This window comes from Panthera tigris, chromosome A2, assembly GCF_018350195.1.
Source record: "Panthera tigris isolate Pti1 chromosome A2, P.tigris_Pti1_mat1.1, whole genome shotgun sequence".
NCBI classification, from domain to species: domain Eukaryota; kingdom Metazoa; phylum Chordata; class Mammalia; order Carnivora; family Felidae; genus Panthera; species Panthera tigris.
Window position 1 is genome coordinate 56,150,004 of NC_056661.1, and position 22,565 is coordinate 56,172,568.

At 54.4% G+C, this 22,565-nt stretch overlaps 1 protein-coding gene across 4 annotated transcripts in view; it reads left to right on the plus strand.

The window, feature by feature from the left end:
* LOC122236738 (MAP/microtubule affinity-regulating kinase 3-like) overlaps positions 1 to 22,565 on the plus strand; it is a 136,315-nt gene that overhangs the window by 81,477 nt on the left and 32,273 nt on the right. The window contains exon 3 of one of the 4 annotated variants that reach the window (XR_006214984.1): positions 6,642 to 6,780. The exons of 2 other annotated variants lie outside the window; for them this stretch is intronic. The gene's annotated coding sequence lies outside the window, so the exon portion shown is untranslated. Of the gene's footprint in view, positions 1 to 6,641; positions 6,781 to 16,947; positions 17,403 to 22,565 lie in introns of those variants that run through there. One more of the 4 variants, XR_006214986.1, reaches the window with a different exon arrangement.

Below are 22,565 nucleotides of genomic sequence, written 5' to 3' on the forward strand. Positions count from 1 at the left end.
AGAGAGGGAGACACAGAATCCAAAGCAGGCTCCAGGCTCTGAGCTGTCAGCACAGAGCCCGATGCGAGGCTCCAACCCACGAACCGCGAGATCATGACCTGAGCCGAAGTCGGACACTTAACCGACTGAGCCACCCAGGCGCCCCCAAAGTATTTTTAAGTTAAGGTATGTATATTGCTTTTTTGGACACAAGACAATCGCACACTCGATAGACAACAGTGTGACTGATCCTTGAACTACACGTGTTCGAACTGTGTGGGTCCACGTATGTGTGGAGTTTTTACAGTACTATAAATGTATTTTCCCTTCTTTATCATTTTCTTAGTAAAGTTTTTTTCTATAGCTTGCTTTAGTTTAGTTCCCTTCTTTATCATTTTCTTAATAAAGTTTTTTTTTCTATAGCTTGCTTACAGCTAGAGCTGTAAGAATACAGTGCATAATAGATACAACACACAACGTATGGGTTAACCGACCGTTTATGTTACCGGTAAGGCTCTGGTCCGCGGGAAGCTATTAGCAGTTAAGTTTAGGGGGAGTCAAAATGTAGGTGCAGATTTCGAACTGCATGGGGGTCAGAGCCCCTAACGCCCACATTGTTCGAGAGTCAACCGTGGCGTGTAAACGTAACTTTTAGATACACTGTTATACACACAAACCAAAACATTCATTTGATTTTATTGCCACACCGGCTTTATCGTCATGGCCTGGAGCCAAACCCACACTGCCTGTGAGGCGTGCCTACTATGTGCCAGGCACGGTCCCGAGGCTTGAGTCTATACCAGTGAGTAAAACAAGCAGAATCCCCTCCCCTTTACAGAGTCTATACCTGAATGAGGGAGACAGTCAGCAAACAAATGGGATGCTTTCAGAAAGTGGTAAGTGCTCCGAAGAGAGTGGCTTGAGGGTGACGGGGTGGATGACGTCAGGGGACAGGTGGGCAGGAAAAGCCCCTGTGAGAAGACACCTACCTGCTGAGAAGAACGGGCCGGGTGAAAATCCAGGGCAATGTACTAGGTACACAGTCGATCCTTGGACAGCTTGAGGGCCAGGGCTCCCTGTGTCGTCAGAAATCCACATGTAACTCTTGACTCCCCAAACACTTAACTACTAATCACCTCCTGTTGACCAGAAACCTTACTGGTAGCATAAACAGGCAGTTGACACATCTTGTGTGTTACACGGACTTTATACTGTATTCTCGCAATAAAGTAAGCTGGAGAAGAGAAAATGTTAAGTACGAAGAACAAACTGGTGGTGGCCAGAGGGGAGGAGGTGGGGGGTGTGAAATAGGACATTAAGAGGTACAGACTTCCGGTTATAGAATAAGTCACAGGGATGAAAAGTGCGACACTTGGGATATGGTTCGAGTCTTGAATTAACGTTGTCTGGCGACAGATGGTCACTACATTTATCACGGCGAGCATCGTGTAATGCAAGAAGTGTCAAATCACTGTGTTGCACACCTGAAACAAACAGAACATTGCACCTCAACTATACTTCAATAATAAATTTTTAAAAAAATTTTAATGTTTCTTTACTTTTGAGAGAGAAAGAGCGTGAACAGGGAAGGGGCAGAGAGAGAGGGAGATACAGAATCGGAAGCAGGCTCCAGGCTCCGAGCTGTCGGCACAGAGCCCGACGCGGGGCTCAAACCCACGAATCGTGAGATCGTGGCCTGAGTCGAAGTCGGACGTTTAACCAACTGAGCACCCCAACAATAAGTTTATTTTAAAAAAGAAACCCCATATCCGCTAGCTGTCTCCCTCACCCCGCTCTCCCCTCAGCCCCCGGCAACCACCGATCTACTCTCGATCTCTATGGATTGGCCTCTTCTGGACATCTCACGTAAACGGCATCTTACAATCTGTGGCCTTCTGTGACCGGCTTCTTTTCACTGAACGTCATGTTTTCAAGGCTCGTCCGCCTTGTAACATGTGTCAGCCCCTCACTCCTTTTTGTGGCAAAGTCACGTGCCATTGGATGTATGTGACACAGTTTGTTGATCCACTCATCAGTCGGTGGACATTTGGGTCTTTCCCACTTTGGGGCGATTCTGGGTAACGTTGCTGCGAGCATCCGTGCACAGCTTTCTCCGTCCACACGTCTCCGCTTCTTGTGTGCACCAGGGGTGGAGTCACGGGTCCGGTGACAGCTCCATGTTTCATACTTTGAGGAACTGCCAGACCGCCTGCCCCAGTGGCTGCACCGTGCACGTTCCCACCAGCAGTGCGCGAGGGTTCCTGCTTCTCCACCTCCTCGTCAACACTTGTCGCCATCCAGTTTTCGTCTGAGCTGTCCTGGTGGGTGTGAACTAGTTTCTCATCGTGGCTTAGATTTGCATTTTTCTAACGAGGGCCGAAGCCGAGCACCTTTTCGTGCGCCTCTTGGCCGTTCGGACCTCTCTTTGGAGAAATGTCCGTTCAGAGTCTTTGCCCCGTATTTGCTTGTTTGTGAAAACAAAGCGACTTCCTGCACAGGAAGCCTGCAGAAAACGTAATGCCTTGATGAATAGGAGCCACAGAGCTGAGAAGGGAGGAGGAGAGGTGGGGACCAGACTTTTCAGTATAAACCTTTCATATTTTGTGGTTTTGAATCCTGCAAATACACCATGCAAGTGCAGTTTTAGAGAGCAAATGTGGGGGCGCCTGGGTGGCTCAGTCGGTCCAGTGGCTGACTCTCAGTTTCGGCTCAGGTCATGATCTCCTGGTTCGTGAGTTCGAGCCCCGCGTCGGGCTCTGCGCTCACAGTGCTGAGCCTGCTTCAGATCCTCTGTGTCCCTCTCTCTGCCCCTCCCCCACTCGTGCTCGCTCGCTCTCTCTCAAAAACAAATGTTAAAAAAAAAAAAATTTTTAACAACAACAAAAAAAAAGAATAAGAAAAGAGCTAACGTGAGCAAACTGCACCAACTCATCCAGACCAGCCCTCAGCAGTCCCTGGAAGTGATAGCTGAAGCTTGATTCCAGAAACGCAGTTGGCTCCCGGCTGGTGTGGGTGACCGCGGTCCCCCACCCCGTCCCCGCCAGAGGTCCGCGTCTGGGTCATTCACTCAGCCAGGAGGGAACTCCCTTGATGCAGATCGTTGGCCTGCCACACCCCCTCAGTTAAATCTTATATAAAAACCACCTGGGAGGAAGGCAGTAGGTGTCAGGCCCAGGAGGGCCTGGGCTGTGAGAAGGGGAAGGACAGTATCGTCCACGTGCTGCCCTTGCAGCCTGGCTTCTTGGTCAAGGCAGCCAGGGGGATGGTGGGTATAGTCCCAGCCCTTCTGCCCCGGGGGTCATCAACCAAGCAAGCGTGGCAGGGGGAGGGGGGGGTGAACCTCGTGGGCCCAGGGTTCCAGATCCGAGCTCTCCATTGAGACTCTCCTGGTCTCTGGGTGTGAGGTTCTGCCCTGTATCGCCAAATGCCCAGCAGGTGCCCAGGAGATGCGTGTTGAGCAAAGGTGCCCCTTGCAGTGGTATGGGGAGGGGGTGTGGGCCAGAGGAGGACCTGTGGTCTGGGCCAGGACCTACCCTGCGAGAGGCCTGTGGCGTCCTCACCTTCCACGCCTCATGGGCATGACCTGCAGAGAGAGCTCACAGCCAGCAGGGGAGGCAGATGCCGACACAGAGCGGGACAATGTGGGGGACAATGTGGGGGATGTGCCTGAATGGTGGGACCAGCATGGAGCTGTGCCGTGAGCTCAAATTTCATCCACTCGCTCATTCAGTGTTTTGTTGAGCATCTACTGTGTCGCGACCACTGGGAATATAGCAGTCAACAAAACAGATAGAAACCTTATCTGCGTGGAGTTGACACAGTAATGGGAGGAGGGGACAGGCCAGACACTAGAATCCATAACTAAAAATACATGAATTTTGTTAAGGTGTACAATTAAGTGGTTTAAATTTTTTTTTTTTAATGTTTATTCATTTTTGAGAGAGAGACAGAGAGAGAAAGAGTGTGAGCAGAGGAAGGGCAGAGCGAGAGGGAGACAGAGAATCCGAAGTAGGCTCCAGGCTCTGAGCTGACAGCACAGAGCCCGACGTGGAGCTTGAACTCATGAACAGTGAGATCACACCTGAGCTGAAGTCGGACGCTCAACCGACTGAGCCCCTCAATGGTTTATACCATAATCACTGAGTTGCACGACCATCGCCACAATCAATTTTAGAACATCCTCATCACCCCAAACAGAAACCCTGTACCCGTGAACTCGCTCCTCACCCTCCCCGGGCCCCAAGCTCCTGGCAGTCACTAACCTACTCTGTCCCTATGGATTTACTTATTCTAGACCTTTCATATAAGTAGAAGCACACAATCCGTGGTCTTCTGTGGCTTCTTTCACTAAGCACAATGTTTTCAAGGTTCATCCACATTGTACCATGTCAGCCCTTCCTTTTTTATGGCCACATAATATTCCATCGCATGGACAGGCCATGTTTCTTTATCCATTCACCTGTTGATGGATGTTTGAGTTGTTTCCACTTTGGGACTAGGAAGAGTTTTGACGATGAGAAGCGCTAAGGAGAAAAGGCAAGGATGGGGTCTGGCAGTGTGGACTGGGGAGGGCATACGGCAGGGCCTCACTGAGGATGGGGCCCTGAGCAAAGGCCCAAAGGAGACAAAGATACAAGCAGATAGTTGGGAGAGGAGTGGCTGGGCCAAGGCAGGGCTCATGTTCAGCAGGTACGTACCTTTGTTAAAATATTAAAATACTTTCATGCCAGTGAGTTGAAGACCATGCCTGAGCCCCTAGAACGTCCCCATGCTGCTGCTGTGCTGTCCAGCCCCACTAGTGGCCCCCTCACACATCCCCAGGACTTGCAACAAAGGAGTTAGTACTTAGCAGAGCAGGAGGTGTTTCTGAGTGCTCAGGGTCAGTGCCCTTGTTTTAATATTCCCCTGGGCGAAGTCCACAGCACATGCAAAAGCCCTGGGGCAGGAGAGGGCTGGGCAGGCTGGAGGGAAGAAGAGACCCTATGCTTGGGGCAGAGTGAATGAGGGGGAGAGGGGTGGGAGACAGGTCAGGGGGATCACTCAGGGCCTTGTGGGTCATTGCAAGGACTTCGGAGCCCTGGAGGGTGCTGAGCAGAGCAGTCAACGTGCCTTGCTTACTTTTAGCCCAAGAATACAATCTGGCTGCTGTCTGTAGATAGGCTATTGAGAGCCAACCCGGGGAGCAGGGAGGCTTACGGTCATCCAGAGCTCAGAGGGAGGCCGGGACCAGGGTGGGATATGGAGGTGCGGAGTAGCAAGAGCAGGTGTGTGGGGTGGGGGGTACGAGAAGGAGAGAGGAAATGACAGGGTAAGGTTGCCTTGCCGAGAAAACGAGATCGCAAGAGGAGCAGGGTTTGGGGAGAGATGGGACGTACCTCGCCGGACATGTCCTTCCTGGACCTTGGGTCTGGAATCAACAGAGAGGTAGAGGTTGGAAGTGTAAACATGGGTGTGGCCAGGAGTCTGGATGAGACTACCAGGGGGTGAGTGCAGACAATAAGAGGCCAGGGACACGGAGACAAGGAGGAGCCGGGTGAGGAGATGAGGAAGGAGAGGGGAACAGAAAAGACGTAGTCTCGTTTATTGCTGTATCCCAGCACCTAGTAGGTGCCGGCACACAGTAGGTGCTCATGGAATGAACATATGCAGGGGTGGCCAGCTCCTTTGGACCCTTCAGCCTCCCTGTTGGTGGGACTCTGGTGGGAAACAAAGTTTCCCTTTTAAATGCATTCAAGGGGCGCCTGGGTGGCTTAGTTAGTCAAGCATCCGACTCTTGATCTTAGCTCAGGTCTTGATCTCCAGGGTCATGAGTTCAAGCCCCATGCTGGGCTCCATGCTGGGTGTGGAGCCTACTTAAAAAACAAACAAACAGGGGCGCCTGGGTGGCTCGGTCGGTTAAGCGTCCGACTTCGGCTCAGGTCACGATCTCGCGGTCCGTGAGTTCAAGCCCCGCGTCGGGCTCTGGGCTGATGGCTCGGAGCCTGGAGCCTGCTTCAGAATCTGTGTCTCCCTCTCTCTCTGCCCCTCCCCCGTTCATGCTCTGTCTCTCTCTGTCTCAAAAATAAATAAACGTTAAAAAAAATTAAGACAAACAAACAAAAACATCCAAGTTAAAAAAAAAAAAAATCAGCTTAAAGTGAGCCATTACGTGGATACTGGTGCAAAGGGCACAGTGTTCATGGTGGCAGAGGGTTGAGATTGGCTCATGGACTCCTTCCCAGAGAGGTAGGTGTTATCACCCCACTTTACAGATGAGGAACTGGAGACTGAGGGAGGTAAAGGGCTTGCCTCCGGGCCTCCCGCGTGCACTTGAGGCTCCTTCTGCACCAAGAGCCTTTTCTCCCATGAGCGGTGAATTTGGGAGCTCTCCGAAATAGCCGGGGAACTTTCCACATGCAAATATTCCATCCGGTCTATTAACTAAAATCGCAGCAAATAAACTATAATCATAAGACCTATTATTAGTGCGGATGCGCAAGTAATTGCCCTGTGCAGATTTAGACTGTGGGAAGAACGTTCGTCTGGGCTGGGATTTTTACCAAACCCACAGAGGTTGTGACATGTGGAAATAATGAGAAGCTACGGGGTGGTACCCATGTTCCCTTGGATCCAGTGGGGTGAGCCAGGTAGTGTGGCTTGAGATCATCCATTTATGTTTTCAGCTGGTGAACATTTATTAGGCACCTACTGTATGCCGAGCCACATCAGTGCACTGGGAGATGCTGTGATGGCCAAGACAGGTGGTGACTCTGTCCCTGGGGACCCAACATTCTCTTGATGGCAGACAGATGTTGAAAAAGAAGAAGAAGAAAAAACCAACTAAACAGGTTGATTTAAAATACTCTGGATGAAATAAAATGGTGAGGGGTAGGGGGTGAGGAACATTTTACCAAGGGTGCTCAGGAAATGCCTCCCAAAGAGGTAATCTCTGAGCTGAGACCTAGAGAGTGAGCCGTGCAGAGATCTGGGGTGGGGGGGGGGGGTGTTCTGACAAGGGGAATATCATGTGCAAAGGCTCTGAGGCAGGAACAGGTTGGCATGGAACAGAGCGGGCGAAGGGATGAATGAGACTGGCAGAGCCATGATGCCAAGCCAGGCATGTGGATTCTATTTTGAAGCTAGAGAAGGACAGATGTGATTTGTGTTTGTGCGAGATGATGTGCCACAGTCTGAGTTGGCAGTAACCCCGACTAGGGTAGAGAAAGATCCTGACCCTCCCAGAAGAGATCCCCTCTGGTTCTCACTCCTGGGGGTGTCTCTGCGCATCTAGCTTCCTCCAGACCCCTCTCCCGAGGCTGAACCAGCATGGAGACAGGGACAGACCTCTCAAGGCCGAGGACTACTATTGTGCATGCACTCCCTGAGCCCAGGCTTCCCCTAGTGTGTGCTGTGGCAGGCACATCTCCTGTAACCCTTCTTGTATCTGTTCCCAGTGGGGGTCTGCTTTTCCCATTTTCCAGGGTAGGAACTGAGGCACAGAGACGGGCAGTCGCTTGCCCAAGGTCACACAGCAGGTAAGCGGTTGGTGGAGACCTGACCTGAGGAACTGAGGCCTGAGAACAGAGTCTGTGTCTGCTGTGCCCCCAGCCTGCCCCAGCCCAGTCTGCCCTGGGAACAGCCCTCATCAGACCAGACAGACTATGTCTCTCTGGGCGGGGTGACTCCGGACCCCAGCCCTCCCACAAGGGCCCCACTGGCAGCCCAGCTCACCGGCCAGATCAGCCCCAGCCAGCCCAGAGAAGAATCACCTTCCAAATCCCCTCTACGGTAAGGACAAGTGGGTGACAGACAGGAAAACTCAGGCCCAGAGCCACCTGGAGACATGGGGAGAGGAGACCGCGGGGCCCGGGCTCCCAGGGTCAGCCTTGTCGGTGGTCCTGTCCTCAGGCCCCGCCTGGCCTCTGGGTCTGGGGCCCGACGGAAAGAACTAGGACAGCCGCTCCCACCTTCTGGAGCCCAGCGGAGCCTCACTCCAGGGCCAGACTCCCACACGCCCTTCAGGCCAGGAACGAGTTTCGTAGGGAGGCTCCAGACGTGGCCTCGGGGCTTCATGTCCAGCCTCAGTCCCCATCGGTAACACAGGGTCTGGCTCCCAGGCTTCCAGGGTACCGTCCACAACACCGCTTTGAAAACTGTATCAGGGACTCTGAAGGTGGCACTTTTGTGCACCACGGACGCTCGGTTCAGCGGGACCCACTCAGGCTGCGGCCAGCGCCCAGCCAGTTACACATTGTGCCCAAAGGGTCGCCTTCACAGCATCCTGATTTTGTGACCTCTGAGGATGCTGGTCATCTTTGTGCAACACCTGTCTGGCGCACCCCCTCTTCCTGGCGCGCTGCCTACGTCCACCCGTCTGGTACTCACGTAGGCCTGTGCGAGGGGCTGGGATGAACCTTTGGAGGGAAAACCAGACTGGAAGGAGCTAGAAGGCGCCCAGCGCCGAGGCAGGGCAGGGAGCTGGATTCAAACGTACACGTGACTCCGAACCTATGTGCTGGCCCCTGCAGAAAACGGTATTTTCCCTTATTATATTTAAGCATGTTGTAGAAATTGTGAAAAACAAAACGAAAAGGGAAATAAAGTTGGCCCATACTTCCAACACTCAGAGGTGGCAACTATTAATGGTGACATGTTGGCATGTGTCCTTCCAGTCATTTTTCTTTTTCTTTAAAAAAATTTTTTTAATGTTTACTTTTGAGAGACACAGACAGAGCGTGAACGGTAGAGGGGCAGAGAGAGGGAGACAGAATCCGAGGCAAGCTCCAGGCTCCCAGCTGTCAGCGCAGAGCCTGATGTGGGGCTTGAACCCACAAACTGTGAGGGATCATGACCTGAGCCAAAGTCAGATGCTTAATGGACTGAGCCACCCAGGCGCCCCTGGGCATTTTTCTAGCTGTGTGTTACGCTCACATTACAGGGTTCATACTCCGTATATACTTTGAGAACCTACTTTTTTTTTTAATTTCTTTTTTAGCATTTATTTATTTTTTGAGAGACAGAGAGAGACAGAACATGAACAGGAGACGGGCAGAGAAAGAGGGAGACACAGAATCCGAAGCAGGCTCCAGGCTCTGAGCGGTCAGCACAGAGCCCCACACGGGGCTGGAACTCACGAACCGCCAGATCATGACCTGAGCCGAAGTCAACGCTTAACTGACTGAGCCCCCCAGGTGCCCCGAGACCATACTTTTTGCTTAACTAACAAATGTTAACATCATTGCTTGTAAACATGTCCTTTAAAGGCTGCCTGCTAGCACGTGCAAAGCCATGCATTTTTAGGCAGCTCCCAATGTTGGACATTTACCTTAATATTTGTTTGGAGTTTTGGTTTGCTCATTGTTCTTATAAATAATGCTGCGATGAACATCTTTGAACATGAAGCTTGGTGCTCATTTGGGATTCCTTTTTGCTAAGAAATGCCATTCTTATGTTATCTCAGGTCCTTGGGGAGGCAGGAGCAGGTCCTAACTCACTGTGGCAGCACAGGGCAGATGGCGGATCCCCAGGAAGGACCTGCAGGGGAGGGGCTGCGGAACGCAGCTTGCAGCTGCGGGCAGGGAGCTTGCCAGGCCTCTTCCCACTGCTCCAGCGGCTCCTTCTCCCTCTCCTTTGCTGGCCTTTGCTTCTGCCCATAAATATCCACATGCCCAGGGCTCTGCCCGGCCTTCCCTCTTCAACCCACTCTCTCCCCACCTCTCCCTCCTGGAGCCGGGCCTCCAGCCAGATTCTTATAGCCTCCTGGCTGCTTCTCCTGAGCATCCCCGAGGCTCCGTACCCCAGCACATCCAAAAGGGGCCGGGTCGTCTCTCCTTACACCCTGTACCTCTTCTTGGGTCCCCAGGTAGGTAAATGGCACTACCATCCATCCAGTGCCCAAGCTAGGAACCTGGGTGTTGACTTTGACCCTGCGTCGCCGTCATACCTCACCCTTACGTCTCCCCAACACATTTCTTCTCTCCCATCCCACCCCTTGCTGTATACAGGGCAGAGAGAAGTACCGACTGTCCACCACAGGCCTCCAGACCTGCCGTTCCCTTTCTCCAGAGGCACTGTCCCCCTGCCTCTAACCTCTCCCCCTTGAACCGATACCCCACGAAGGGATTTATTTAGTTTCATGTCCCTCCTCAGCATCCTTCCGAAGAAGCCCAAGCCCTTCAGTAAGTTGACTTTCGCTGTTGTGCTTCTCACCTCCACGCCTTTACACATGCTGTTCCATATGGATGTAATGCCTTTCCATGCACTGTCTGCCTGACAAGCTTCTAGTCATCCTTTTAGACTCAGCTGCAACATCCTGGAAATGGAAACTTCCATTTTTCCTTCCTATATCCCCTTTCTCAAAGAACTTGCCCCTCCTTCCCTCATATCATATAGTTTTCTGTGTACCTTTCTATTGAAACAATCACTCAATATTAAAATATTCAGAATTATAACTATTAGAAGGTACATGTATTAGGACTTTTGGTTGCAAGTGACAGAGTGCCCACTTCAAACTGGCCTAAATGAACTGAGATTCTCACATATCCCCAAAGCTTCAGGCATGGCTAGATCCAGAAGTTCCAGTCCTGACCCTGGACCTGTCCCTCTTCTGCTCTGAGTCTAGCTTCCCCCTGCATTGGCTTCCTCCTCAAGGGGCCCGATGGAAAGTGCTGGCTCATACCTTTCAGATTTAAGTTTGAATTCAAGCTCAGAGCTTCTCTCGCGCGACAGTGTCAGTGAAGTCTGGGCCTGCCTCTCCTGGGCCCAGCTTGAGTGCCATGCCTGTTCTTGGGAGCAGAGTCAGGCCCACCTGAGCCCCAGACACTGAGAGGGATGCAGGGGTGATTGCCAGGAGGGGAGGCAGCTGGGCAGGGAGAGGTGTTGGCTGTCAAGGCCTCAAGACGTGGAACACGTCCCTTCCTCCGGGCAGGACACATGGCTTTTTATCTCACCTTGTACCCCCACTGCCTAGACTGGGCCAGGCCCAAAGCAAGAAGTAGTCGGCATTCTATGGATGAAGATACAAGCGAATAGAGAATGAGTGCTACTCTGTGGTCAGGAAATGCTCATGGCCCTGTGAGCTGGGGGCTGGGCACACTTGCTGGTCCCCAGCCACACACACAGCCCAGCATGACTTCGCAGATTCCCATGAAGACCCAGGAGGAGACCACCCAGCAGACCAGCCTGTGGCAATGACATAAGGCGGCCATAGAGGACTGCTGTCCCCTTCATATGGGCCTGAGGCCTTTCCGCTCTGTTTCCGAGGAGCGGTGCCAGTCACCAAAAATAGACACAGATAGACACACACACACACACACAGGCGGATACACACACACACACAGGCACGCAGAACCCCGCAGCTGAGGCAAGCAAGACAGATTCCTGGAGAGGAAAGTGAGTCGCCACCCCCACAGTGACCACGGATAGCCCTGTGACCTTCCCCAACACTGCCACACGTATCCCTGGTCTTTTCTGACCCAGCTTACGAGCAGGGCCATCCCCGCTGCCTGCCCCGACGTCTGCCCTGTGCCCACCCTGCCTGGTGTCCCCAGCATCAGCCCGGGGTTTTCCAGCCAGGGACACTTAGACCCCTGAGGCCAAGGGAGGGCTTCAGGTGAGCAATTTTTCTTTCATAACCCTATTTATCTGAATATTTATTTGTGATGTAACTAGCCTATCAAGTACACGATTTACCACAGTGACAGGAAGTTTCGCTTTTAAATAAAAACTATTTTTAGATTTAAGAAAACTATTAGTCAAATTCGTCAGGAGGGTGAGAAACAGGAGGTGCTGTGAGGTTGGTTTGGGGTACGCCGTAGGCTCTCATTTCAGCCGGGGTGGTGGGGAGGTGTCACCCCCATCTTCTAGCTCCAGTTCCCTGCGAATTTCAGTTCTGTGAACTTTCCAGCAGCCCGGCCAGCTCGAGAACAATAACCAGCCTGGCTGACACTTCTGGGGCAAGGAGGCAGTACCAGGCCCTGGTCTAAGGGCTTTGCCCGCAGTAACTCGTTTAGACCTTGCCTGGAGGCAGAAGGAGATGCCCTGTGAGCCTCAGTGCATAGATGCAGAGGCTGACGTTGGGTCACCCGCCCAGAGTCCAGCCCAGCCTGGACTACCAGGCTACGTTGCCTGCTGAGCAGGTGCAGGTTCTGGGGTGGGGGAGAGTGGAGAGGCAGTATGTTAAGAGAGGGAGGGAGCCTACACCCCAAGGCACACTCAGACCCATCAGCTCTGGCTTAGCGTCTGTGGCTGGTTCATCCTACACGGGCCTCAGGACGCCTGCACTTGACCAGTGGTGCCTCTCGTTCACAGCCACGCCCGCCCTCCATCACGCTGGGGGGCTCTCGAAGGCTCACGAGTGGAGGCTCAGAAAGGCAGGGGCTGTTCCCAGCACCCTCTGCTCCTGCTAGTTCTCGCCCTTCAGGTGAGCGGAACACAGAGGCTCAGCCCCTGCAGAAGCGGACACACAGAGCAGCACCCCTCTCCCGCACCCCCTTTCCTCCACCAGCACGGCCCAGATGTAGCAGGAGCTTCTGCAGGCAGCGTCCTCCTGGCCACAGCCCCCTCGCTTCTCATGGGCCTCAGCCAGCTCCGGAGACCAGGGCCGTCCTTGGCAAGCCTGGCACAGCAGTGGGAGGGCAGAGACTGATGCCAGCCCTGTGGGCTTCCAAATCTCCATCGGTCGGGGCTCCAAATGGCCCTGAGAAGCAGCAGCCATTGCATTCCAGCCGCATGTCAGGGACCCCCTCCTACAGCCGTCCAGGGGCCAGGGTCTTGTCTGCTCCCCAAGTACAGGGGACAGGGCACCTTGGTATTTTGGTGCAGTGCAGAGAGGGTGTCTGCCAAGCTTCCAGGAGTCCACACGCGTTTCCAGAGATATTTGCAGTAGCTGCCTCCTCCCTTCCTCCGCTGCCTGCACGTGAGGAGCAGGGGTGGGGCGGGGGGGGGGGGTGGGGGGAGGCGGTTTCAGAACCAAATGAGGCCTGTGCACGAGCCTGCCAGGCCCCTCTCAGCAACAAGAGCCCAGCCCACGGCTGTGATCAGAAAAGCCTAGGATTTGGCCACTCAGCAAAGAAGAGTCTGGTTTAGAGATTCCATCAGTCGGTGCCCCGAGTGGAATGTTGACTGGGGAAAGAGGATCGCAGAAAGCGACGTGCAGTGTGATTCTGTTTGTGGGAAGTTTAAAAACATGTGCAAGCATCCCTGCCCTTTGTGGGCACCTGTCTGAGTAGGAACGCTGTATAGGAATGATTCACTCTGCAGTGAACTCACTGTGTAAATGTGAGGAGGGAAGGGCTGGGGAGGAGGCAGAAGAGAGGCAGCGACGCGGCTTCCATCAGCTTCGTGATGGTCTGATTCTTGTAGGAGGCCCTGCGGACAACAGAGTTTACTGTCTCTCTCTCTCTCTCTCTTTTTTCAATATTTTACTTTTGAGAGAGAGACCGGTAGAGCATGAGCGGGGGAGGGGCAGAGAGAGAGGGAGACACAGAATCCAAAGCAGGCTCCAGGCTCTGAGCCGTCAGCACAGAGCCCGATGAGGTCTCGAACTCATGAACCGTGAGATCATGACCTGAGCTGAAGTCAGACGCTTAACCGACTGAGCCACCCAGGTGCCCCACTGTATTTCTCTTTATGACTTTTGGTGTATTTAAAGTTTTAAAACTTTCTTAACTTAATATGATGCCATTTTTTAAGGTCTGTCCATGTAATTCTTCATATTTTCTATAGGCATATAAATCTAGCTAGCTAGAGACTTCGCTAAAGTTCTGGAAGCATGTGCTCCAAACAGAGGACAGCAGTTACCTCTATGGAGGTGGGCAAAGGGAGTGAGATGTAGGGGTGCGGTCAAGGGGACTTCATTGTGTTGAAGGAGAAGAGATTTTCAGATTATTTGTGCAATTAAGGTTCTGTTTCTTTCCAATGTGAAGCTTACGCTAAAAGGGAAAAAAAATCCAGGATTTGAAGGATTTGTGATTCTGAGCTTTGAAGAGTCAGAATGTTGACAGTTCTGTGTTTCCACGGCTAGAACGGTTGGTGGCTTGAGGACAAGGACTGGAGCTCCATCCTACCCCCGTGGAAGAGGTTCAATCCCTGGGACTCCCGGGCTGCCAGCCTGAAAGTTGCTGTGGCCTGGGGATCTGTGGACTGTGTGTTCCAGCCCTTTCTGTCCTGCCTCTTTCCAAATGCCGTTGTGCCTCCTTTCGTGCTGGGGACAGATGGGGGCACATGGGCAGCAGGGTGCAGGAGCCAGACATTCCCTGCGTGAATCTGCCTGTCAGCCTGCAGGTTGGAATTTTCCAGTCCAGGAGGGGAGTCCTGGGTGCGGAAGATTTCCCCACCTGCTCTTTGTCAGCCACTTTCTCATTCTAGTCTGGGTTGCTTGCAGGGGGCCACAGACAGGTACAAGGTGTGGGTGTGTGTTTGGGGGGGCGTTGTGTGTGCAGGCATTTCCAGAGGGGCCTTGAGAGTGAGTGGCGGCTGCAGCTGTCCCAACGCCAATTCCCTGCCGGGCCTTGGATCCACGAGTTTTGGGGACTCTCTGGTGCCCGACCCTGTGGTGGACACCCACCATCAGAAATCAAAAACAGCCCGGGTGTCCTGTAAACACAGCCCAGGTGCCTACGCTCTTGGCATTTGGTCCGAATGCCATGTCTTTGCCATGTGCCCTATTTCGAAATAACAGCGTAACATACAAGAAACAGACATGCAAGTCTGTTTATAAGGAGAAAGTGCCAAAAAGCAGTTAATATGCAGAGGGGTGTCCTGGCCCCCCGGGGAGGCTCCCTGGGGCACTGGGGCAGGAGAGGAAACCCAGGAAAAGGATGCTGGTGCCGGCGCTGTAATCAGGGCCTGCCTGGGCTCTGAGCCTCAGTTTCCTCTTCTGGAAGATGGGGGTGATAAAATAATCCCCATGTGGAGGAGGCCGTGCGGGGAGTTGCTAGGGCCCAGGCTTGGGAGTCACAGAGAGGTGGCTTCGAGTCTGCTCTGCTGCTGTGTAGAGGTGAGACCTCTCTGCGTAGGAGGGGAAATCAACCTACTTTGTACAGTGCCTCTACGAATTCACTGAACATCAGATCAGATCTGAAGCAAAATGATCCTCCTGAAGCCCTCGTGGTTGTAGCTGCTGCTATGTTTGTATTGTTATTAAAGTCTTGTCCGAAAATAAAAAATAAAAGAACTTGTCCAACTCCAGGAGAGATGGGGGGGGGGGATCTGTAACATGTTAAGTCCACAGAAATACCAATTATGTCCACGACTGCATTATTCTCAGGGAGGGAAGCCCCCGGTGTAGGAAGCTTGGCTATTCAAAGATTTGTTATAGGAGGTGAATCAGGAAGCATCGTGCTGTTCTGATGCCATTTACCAGTCACTCAGATGCTCCGCTCTACCCTGGCCCCATAAGGGACATGGAGCCAGAGGAACTGGGTCCCAGTCCCACTTCTGCCACTCAGTGCTGTGCAACTTCAGGCACATCACTCACCCTCTCCGAGCTCCATTTTGTCCACTGTCCAAAGGAAGGAACAAAACTTAAGGATGCAGGATCCCTCCTTCCCGTAACTTCAGTGAGTCTGAGAATCCAGAGAGAATAGGAAAAAGGGAATGGCCCTCACAGCTGCCCAGGGTGGGTGGGCTTTTCACAGCCATTGTCTCATGTGATCTTCCCAAAGAGGAAGATTTGCAGGTGCTTAAGGGCCGGGACTCCAGAGCCAGACTCCCCTGGCATACCACTCACCAGCTGTGTGGCTCTGGGCCAGCTGCTAAACCTCTGGCTTTAGTTTTCTCCCCGGAGAATACTATGATAATCTTATACCTCATTGACGTCGTAAAGATTATAATGGAAATAAGAATTATAGGTGTGTATGTATACGAGATAGATTTTGGATTCCTGATTTACAGACGAGCAAACAGACTCTGCCCAGTGAACCATCAGACAAGGAGAGATCTGTGCGTGAAAGAGAAAATCTGGAGGGGAGAGGGTGGATGTAGGCCTTCTCACCCTCACATCCCTGTGGCTCACCACTTGCAGCCACTCTGGCCTCCTCAGTGTTGCTCAAACACACTCCACTCCTTCCTGCCTCAGGGCCTTGACACTAGCTTTTCCCTCTGCCTGGAATGTTCTTTCCCGGGATCTTCCATTATTCAGCCCACATGTGCCCTCTTAGAGAGGCCTTCCCTGAGCACCCCGTCTGATGTAGATGGCTTCCTCCTTCCTGCTGTCCCCCTCCCTTCTACCTCTTCGGCTTTACTTTTTGTCCTCCTCCTTACCATGTAAAATTATATATGTGACTGCATGTTGATTTCCTGTTTCCCTCTTAAGAGGTGAACACCATGAGAGCGTCACCTTATTCATCACTGAGCTGCCAGTCCAGAAACAGTAAATGAGTGAGTGGTGAAGGAATGAATGGGTTCCACAGCTACAGCAGAAATTCTCCCTAGCTCCAGGACATGGCCGGCACACATCATAACAGCTATGCATCTGTGCAGCTACTGTGTGTGACAAGCCCTCCTGGACCCCTGTGACGTAGCCATTATGATCCCATTTCACGATAGCATCAGTCGAGGCTCCCAGAAGGGAAGCGGCTTGTCCACAGCCTCGAGGCCCTTAGGGGTCAAAGCCAGCCTTGGAACCGGTGGGCCTGACTCCAGGGCGCCAGCCTGTTGCGCTCCATGGCTTGCACGACTCCGTGCCAAAGGCAGAAAAGCCACCCTGGAAAGCAGCGTCATCGCAGGCTCTGGACAGCGTCGTGCATTTTAGCAACGAGATTTCCAGGTTTCCAGAGCCAGCCAGGAAGGGGCCCCGGCAGGCTGCGGCACCCTCGCGCTGCGCGGGCGCTCTCCGTCGGGCGGGTGGCTTTGCCGCGAGGGCGCCGCCGGGTGGCCGTGCCTGATGCTGCAGTTGTCATGGCGACGAGCGCCTCGGCGATTGGTCCAGCGCGGCCGCACTACGTTGCTCCTTGGCGCCGAGAAGCGGTGGGGGGGCGGGGGGAGGCTCGCGAGCGCCCGCCCCTCCTCCGGATGCTGCGAGAGCAAAGCGGGCGCAGATTCCCCCCAGCACCCCCCTCCTCCCCGCGCTCAGCCACCCCGGATGTGCGGGAGGGAAAAAACCCGAGGTGGTCCCAGGTACCAGCGAGGCCGACGCCCCCGCCCAACCTGGCGACCATGGTGACTGGACGACTTGGCAGGCTCTTGGGCATGGTGTGAACCCTGCTGTGCCCGGGGCCCCTCGGAGCCTGCTGCTGTCACCCCCCACCCCCTGCTCCCGCCCCAGCGGAGGAGCCCGCCGCCCCCGGGGAATGTGACTCGCCCCTCTGTTTAATTTTATTCCCTTCCACTTCTCGGCTGAGCATCCTGCTCCTCCTCTAACCACGCGGAACCTTCCCAGCTGGAGAGAGAGAGGGAAGGGGAAAATTGCCTCCAGACAGGATGGCTTGCAGAAGACGCTACTTGTGAGTATATGTGGCAGGTTTATACCTGAAACTCGGGCCGGAGGCCAGAGGGGCCCCAGCTGAGCTTGGAGCCAGAGTGGGGGCTTGGTGGGGGGAGGGGGGGTTGCTGTGCAGGTGTCTTGCAGAGGGAGCTGGCCTCCGGGCAGAGGTTGTCAGCGTTTGTGCCCTGCAGTGGAGGTATTTGTTGGTGGTGATGAGGAAAAGGCTGTTAGTCAGCAGGTCTCCATTGGGCTGTGAAATTCCCTATCGCTGAGGGCAAGTAATCCCCCCAAATCCATATCCAGGGTTTTCAAAGCCACCACTGCCATTTCGGCTTTTGGTATAGCCCTCAGCATGACTATTTGGAAGAAGCCTCTCCTGCCCAGGTCATCCGTGACCGGCAGTTCTGCCGTGCCTGATGGAAGGCTGGCAGGCAGGTCGGGGTGGGGACAGGATGCCGTGTCCTCCATGGACAGGTGAAGGTCTGGCCTGCCATCGAGAGCAGGGGCGTTGGTGTCCTTCTGGGCCACGCAGGTGTTCTGTGGGCTAGCGGCAGACCACTTGTCTGCTGGGCCTACAGCCAGTGGTAGAAGCTGTTAAACTCTGCACGGGGTGGTGACATCATGGGTCTGGGTATTTATGGAAACCAAAGTCCGTGCCTCATTAAGCTAGGCTTCCCGGGGGGGCATCGGATTAGAACGCCAGCTTGCCTCACAGCTCTTGGGGCTCTGCACCGTGCTGTTCTGGGGCGAGGAAACTTCGGTCTCTGGCCTTGCAGGATCCTTCCTCTAGGGCTCAGAGCTGTAGGGTGGGACACAGCTCCACATCTCCACCTGCCCTAGGCAATTTGCCCCACACCTCAGCTTTCGGGGCTGTTCAGTGACCTCAGACCTTGTAAGGTTAGAGAACAGAGTTGGAGCCTCTTGGGCTGGGCTCCATCCCCAGGACTAGAAAGGAGAAGCCTGGAGCCTCATTTAGGGGGACATCTTGGGGGCCACTCCAAGGCCTCACGACCCTATACCGTGACAAGGACCTGTGGAGCTCCCAGTTAAGCAGCACCCCCACCCCTCCGTGGAGGGACAGCTCTCTCGCTAATGGAGCGTGAAGGAAAATAAACATACTTCTTGCCATGCGCCAGCAGGCCCCGACAGGAGCCCTGGGTGGTGGTGAAGGTGGCCTGTGTCTACGGTTTGCTATGATGTTCATTTGCTTTTTTAGTGGAAAAGCCCACAGGTTGCGGTGCTGATGTGAGCAGGACACCCCAGTGTTCTCTCTCACTCGCTGTGACAAGGTCCTAGCTGTATTTTTGGAAACAAATAGTAAATCCTTCCCCACCGTTGCTGCATCCGCCACCGTTGCTGGGAAGAGGGCCCTCCCCGGGCAGCCGTCTTCTTCCTGCCACACCTTTGCCCGGGCCCAGGAGCTGCCCAAGCCTATCTGCTCACGGTCTTGCCAGGGACACAGTTGCCATCCAGTACTTGCCCCAATACCAATACAGACTGGTTCGGTCCGCCAGGAGCCCTGGAACCTGCACTTTAAGCTCCTGGCAGTTTCGTCTCCTAGACGAAGCCTGCCCTGCCCTGCCCGGCTTGCCTGGGAGAGGGGCTGAGCCGGTGCAGAGGGAGGGCCTGTTGGGGGGCTCTGTGCCCCCTGCCTCTCATTGGTGTGGGTCCTTTTATGCTCCTCCGGCTCTCAGGCTCCTACAGCCTGGTACCGTGACATCCAGCACCCAGGTGCTGCCACAAACCTATGGCTACCAGAGGTGGCAGAGAGGCTGGGGAGGGGGCGACTGGAGATGAGCCATTGCCCCATTGTTTTTAGGGAAAGACTTGGGACCCAGAGCAGGCCTGCTTGACAAGGCTGCACAGCAGACACAGAGCCCTGTGTGTTTGCTCCCTGCTTCACCGTGGCCCAGAACCAGGGCTCTCCTAGCACCTGCTGCTCGACCTTTGTTCCCAGCGCTTTTGATGCGGTAGGGGGGACGGGGGACGGGGAGCGGCGTGTCTCTAGCTGTTTAACTCTCAGGGCAGCTGGAAACCCAAGCATGGTAGCATCTGGCCGACATACCGTCGTACCATTTAGCTTCAGAGCCCTTTCCGCCCAGTTGCCCTGTTGGTTCTCACCAACTGTTCTAGAATGGGGGTGTTGTTGATCTCATCTTACAGAAGAGGAAACTGAGGCTCAGGGAGGGTAGGAGCGTGGCCGAGGTCACGTGGCTGTTTCCTTGACAGTGGGGTCCCTCCCCTGGTATGTCACGTGCCAGACTCGACCGACTCGCTCCGGGGTCCCCGTGCGTGGCAGGATCAGGGTGTCCCGTGGCTTAGAGGAGCTCGTCCAGGTGGCCATCCTCTGGGTCCCCTGGAGCAGGCCCTAAGAGAATGTTATGACATTTGGGCTCTGTCCGAGGGTGGGTACCCGCCGGGGGGGGGGGCTCAGTCACTTACAGCGGTGGCAGAGTGAACAAGATAAAGGATGGCAATACGACACGAGCGGGAGATTTATTAATGCAATGGGGGGAAATCGCGAGGCCTCCAGAATCAGCTCCTTAATCAAATTTGCTAACAACTGAGATCATTACCATACTGACGGCTTAATTAATGGTGTCTTAATTAAGGTGAGCCCCTTTCAGACTGTAACTACACTTAACAGGGTAACCGCCGTCTTACGGGCACGTCACATCCTGCTGCTTGAACACGGAAAGCTGGGGCTACAGGGAGTTCGCACTGAGTGTGAAATTCACAGCTTCTGGGGGGTTGGGGGCTGAAGTGGGGCGCCTCCTGCTCATTCGTTCATTCACTCTGGCTGGAACTTCCGTGACTCCTCACCTGACATTCCTCTATTCCTTCTCTGCCCAGCGCTGTCTCCATCTGCCTGCTGCTGTTGGTTGATTGGTTCACCTGCTAGAACGTACCAGGGCAGAGAGGTTGACAGTGTGTTAGCTGCTGCTACCCTAGCATCTAGAAAAGCACAGGCATATAGTAACTGCTCAGTAAATCTCTGTTGAATGAATGAATTATGGATCTGCAGCGGGCACTGCCCTAAGCAGTGGGGCACATTGCTGAGTAATAGATAGTTTCTGCCTTCTGGGAGCCTGAAGGCCGGTGGGCGAGACAGACATGAACAGACACTCTCAATACACAGTGCCAAGGGCCGGGACAGGAAGATGACCCGGCGATGGGGAGGGTCACTGCATCCTACAGCAGGCATGTAGTGTGAATGGGAATTTTCCAGGTGGTCAAGGAGGGACGAGCACTTCAGGTACACAAATGTCAGGCCACGATCGCAAGAATGTTGCAGGCATAAGCTCATTTGACCTTCACAGTGACCCTGGGAGGTGGGGCTGTTATTATCCCTATTGTGCTGACAATGCCACTGAGTTATCAAATAACTTGTCCCAGGTGGCACCCGGTGAGGGGGTAGCACAGGGCTTGAGGCTGCACAGCCAGCCCCTAAAGCCCAGCTCCAGTGCTGTGCATATACTAAAGGCTTTTACTGAAAGCAGCTACGTCTGGTCCGAGCCCCAAGCGTGAGGGAAAAGACAGAGACGACACTGAAAATGTGGGCAGGACCCAAGGCAGAAGTCACCTGGAGTGCCAGGAGTAGACTCTCTCTGCAGGTAGTGGCCGGGAGGGAGCCATGGAGGGTCCTGATCAGGGGTGGTGGCCATGGTTCCATGGCTGGACTGTGGGGAAGTTGGAGGGGAGGCCAGACAGGGCTCTCATTTGTCCTTTTCCCATGCCCGTAGTAGGGCACATGTGTCCCCAGAGACTAGTGACATCCTAGGGCCTCAGACCTCCACACCCCATTTGGACAGCCAGGAAAACTGCCGGTGAGGCAGAGGCTGGCTAAGCAGGGGTGAAGCTTGCTCCCTGCAGGTCTGCTAATGGCAGGGGCTGGGAGCCAGGATGCTCCTGAGAATGCCCCTGGATCATGGTCTAACCCCAGTTCTGTTGTGGTCAACAGGGGCCCAGGAGGCATTGTTGTTGGGTGCCGACTGACCACCCACCGGGCTTATCTGAGGCCGCCACTTTCCCTGGCGTGTCTCACCCCACCTGCACTCTGGCTCCTGTTGTCTCTGTGTCACCTCACCCCTGCCCCTAGGTCTCTGAGGCCCTCCCAGGGTCTTCTAGAACAAGAGAAGGACATTCCACTCCAGCTCTGGCCCTGCCTGGCTCTGTGATCCTGGGCAGGCCTCTCGCCCTCTCTGCGCCTGTGTTGTCACCCAGAAGCAGAGCGGCAGGGTCAGCTCTTGCCGGGTACCGGACCGCAAGGGTGGCTGGGAGGAGAGGGACCGGTGGCTCCAAGAAGGGGAAGCTGCATTCAGACATCCTGAATCTTTCGCACACACCTGAGTCTGCCTGTCATACGTGGTCACCGTGGGGTCATCGTCCACGCGCCAATTCATTCATCCGACCCGGTCTGTGTGCCAGCCCTGGTGGGGTGCTCGCAGCAAACAGCTGCGGTCTGGAGGGGTGGTGAACAAGGCCACAGGGGCCCAAGCCCTGGTGAGACGGAGGGAAGAAAATAGGGCGGGCGCCGCAGAGCAGTGGGGTGGCCCTGCTCGCACACTCCCCGTCTCTGGCTCCAGGGCCCCTACTGCTTCCCGCTTCTCCTGTCCTGCGCTGACCCCGCTGCACCCCACTCCTGCCCAGGCTCTTAGGAGACAGAGTTCATGCCTCCACATTTTGGCCCCTGCTGGTTCCTCTTCCAGGGATACCCTTTCCGCCCCTCACCTCAGGCCCCAACATCCAGCTCATGCCTCTTTCTGGACTCCCCAGGCAAATGGGTCCCCTCGCTGGGCTCCTGGATCCCCAGGCCTCCCCTGTGCCACACTACAGGGCCCTCTGTTGTCACCGACTACCCGCTTCCCTGTCTCCCCCACCAGACTCTAGGCGTCCCTTGCAGGCAGGGCCCCACTTTGTTTCTCGGCAGCCCTGCAGGCCCTGGCCTGGCAAGACACCGACAACCTTCTTCTTAAAGTTGTGATAAAATACACACGTAGCATAAAATTTACCATTTTAACCATTTGTAAGGGTGCAGTTCAGTGGCATGAGATACAGTCACAGTGCTGGGGAACCCGGGGGCTCAGTTGGCTGAGCACCGTCCTCTTGATTTCGGCTCGGGTCATGATCCCGGGGTCGTGGGGTCAGGCCCTCAGTGCTTGGGATTCACTCTCTCCCTCTG